This window comes from Sinocyclocheilus grahami, unplaced genomic scaffold (assembly GCF_001515645.1).
Source record: "Sinocyclocheilus grahami isolate Dianchi unplaced genomic scaffold, SAMN03320097.WGS_v1.1 scaffold72.1, whole genome shotgun sequence".
Classification (NCBI taxonomy): domain Eukaryota; kingdom Metazoa; phylum Chordata; class Actinopteri; order Cypriniformes; family Cyprinidae; genus Sinocyclocheilus; species Sinocyclocheilus grahami.
The window spans coordinates 2,133,040-2,135,416 of NW_015505251.1; the positions used below are offsets into that span (position 1 = coordinate 2,133,040).

A 2,377-nucleotide genomic window follows, 5' to 3' on the forward strand; every position below is an offset into this window, starting at 1 on the left:
ATATATATATATATATATATATATATGGGAAGACCGGAGTCATATCTAGAGACGAGAATATGGCATAGTTTTTGGGGTACTTTTGATTTGGGCCAGTGGACATGCAACCACCATGAAACCGAACACCCTATCAACTGCACACCAGCACACTAAACCACTCAGCTACTACAAAGTAATCATTAAGAACACCATAGGGTCTGCATAATAGCACGCTAAAACAAAGCACACTCCGAAAACCTAGCAACTAAAAAGCAACATGCTAAAAACCACTCAGAACACCCTAGCACCAACAGCCTAGCAACTGCATACTAGCACGCTAAGACAAAGCACACGCAGAAAACTTAGCAACTACAAATTAACATGCAAAAAACACTCAGAAGACCCTGCCCAGATAGCACACGTACATCTGCAAGATGTCTGTTAAAGATTGCTTGATCTGGAAAGCATCTGCTGTGTACAAACATCTGTAAGACATGAATTTTACATACATTCTGATTTATAAACATCTTAAAGAAATCTAATAAATGTTTATTTGACATCTAATAGGAAACATCCTATAGATGTATTGCGGATGAGCAAACACTCTAAAAATATGTCTTGCAGATGTCAGATAGGTGTCTCTGTGATGTAAGTGTGCTACCAGAATTAGCATCTACAGACTAGCATACTAAAACACTCAGAACACCCTAGCAACTGCATACCAGCACACCAAACCCAGCAACTACAAAGAAATAAACTAAAAACCACTCAGAAAGCCTAGCAACTACAAATAAATATGCTGAAAATCACTCAAACCACCCTAGCATCTACAGACTAGCATGCTAAAACACACAGAAGAGACTAGCAACTGCATGCAACACACTATAACACTCAGAACACCCCAGGAACGTGAATGTGAAAGTATGCATCTTTCAGATCCACTGTCAAAAACCTGTCTTCAGGGCAAATGTGTGTAAGGATCTGTTTGATAGTTAACATCTTGAACGACCCCCTGACCCCGCCTGGCCGGCCGCTGCATAAACCCTGTTGGCGAACACCGAGAGCTAGCCTTTTTGCAAGAGCTCCACGCTCAAAGTGTATGTGGCAGCTATCGCAGCAATCCATTCTCTCGAAGCTGACCAACCAATCGGCAGGAGGCTGAATCCTCCTCACCCTCAGACTGTGCTGTCTTGGGACTTGTCTATAGACCTGCGGGCCCTAAGAGGGCCCCCCTTCGAGCCACTCAGTCCAGCCAATTTGCGGCCCTTATCGCTTAAAACGGCCCTCCTCCTTGCCTTGGTGTCGGATAAGCGAGTGGGGGACTTGCAAGCGCTGTCAATCAGCACCTCATGCCTTGAGTTTGAGCTTAATGACTGTAAAGCCATTCTAAAACCAAGACATGGTATCTCCCTATTGGCGCTCCCCGTTGCAGATGGTGAGCAGGGTCCGAACATGCTTTGTCCAGTAAGGGCTCTGAGAGTATACTTGGAGCACTCTAGCCTGTTTAGACAGTCAGAGCAGCTTTTTGTTCGCTTTGGAGGCCGTCATAAAGGACTGCCGGCCACAAAGTAGCGACTTTCTCGCTGGACTGTCAATGCGATAGCCTTGGCTTACGCCTCAGAAGGTTTGCAATGCCCTATAAGTGTGAGTGCCCATTCCACAAGAGGGATGGCCTCCTCCTGGGCATGGTCCAGCTGAATTTCTATTGGTGAGATCTGTGCGGCCGCCGGCTGGTCATCGCTTCTCAGCTACTAGCTTGGGGCACAATTTGCTCATGTTCTTAGGGGTCCTTATTACTGCTCTGTGACTGGGCTCGCAGAACAGGATATCCTGTATCTGCTCATAACGCGGTGTGATTGGATGCGTTCCCCTTAGCGTCTTCATGCAATGGGAGAGACCATTCGAAAGGGAACTCTCCGGTTACTGACGTAACCTCGGTTCCCTGAGATAAGGGAGTAAGTGCTGCATCACTTGCCATGCTATAAGCTGCACGCGAATCGATGACTGTTGCTTCAGTCGAATGATCTGATGAATGGTGCTCTGAGCCAACTTATATAGGGGTCGGCTCCACCCTTTCTGGTGGGCTAAAGCGCCATTGGTTTTTTCAATTACACAAACGTGAACAAATCGAGCTTCAGTAAAGAGTAAAACAGGAGTTTTCCCCTTAGCGTCTTCACGCAACACTCGTTCCCTTATCTCAGGGAACCGAGGTTATGTCAGTAACCGGAGCATTGCATGTGTTTCAATGAGATGAGGAAGGTGGTGTGCCATTCATGATCAGCTTGTGGGTCACAGATAACTTGTCTCTTTATCCAAGGTTGATTAATAATATATATATATATATATATATATATATATATATTTTTTATCTCCACACACGGTGATATATACAAGGAGA

At 45.3% G+C, this 2,377-nt stretch overlaps 1 protein-coding gene across 1 annotated transcript in view; it reads left to right on the plus strand.

The window, feature by feature from the left end:
• Nucleotides 1–2,377, plus strand: part of rtn4rl1b (reticulon 4 receptor-like 1b) — a 175,449-nt gene that overhangs the window by 167,783 nt on the left and 5,289 nt on the right. The gene's annotated exons all lie outside the window — the stretch shown is intronic.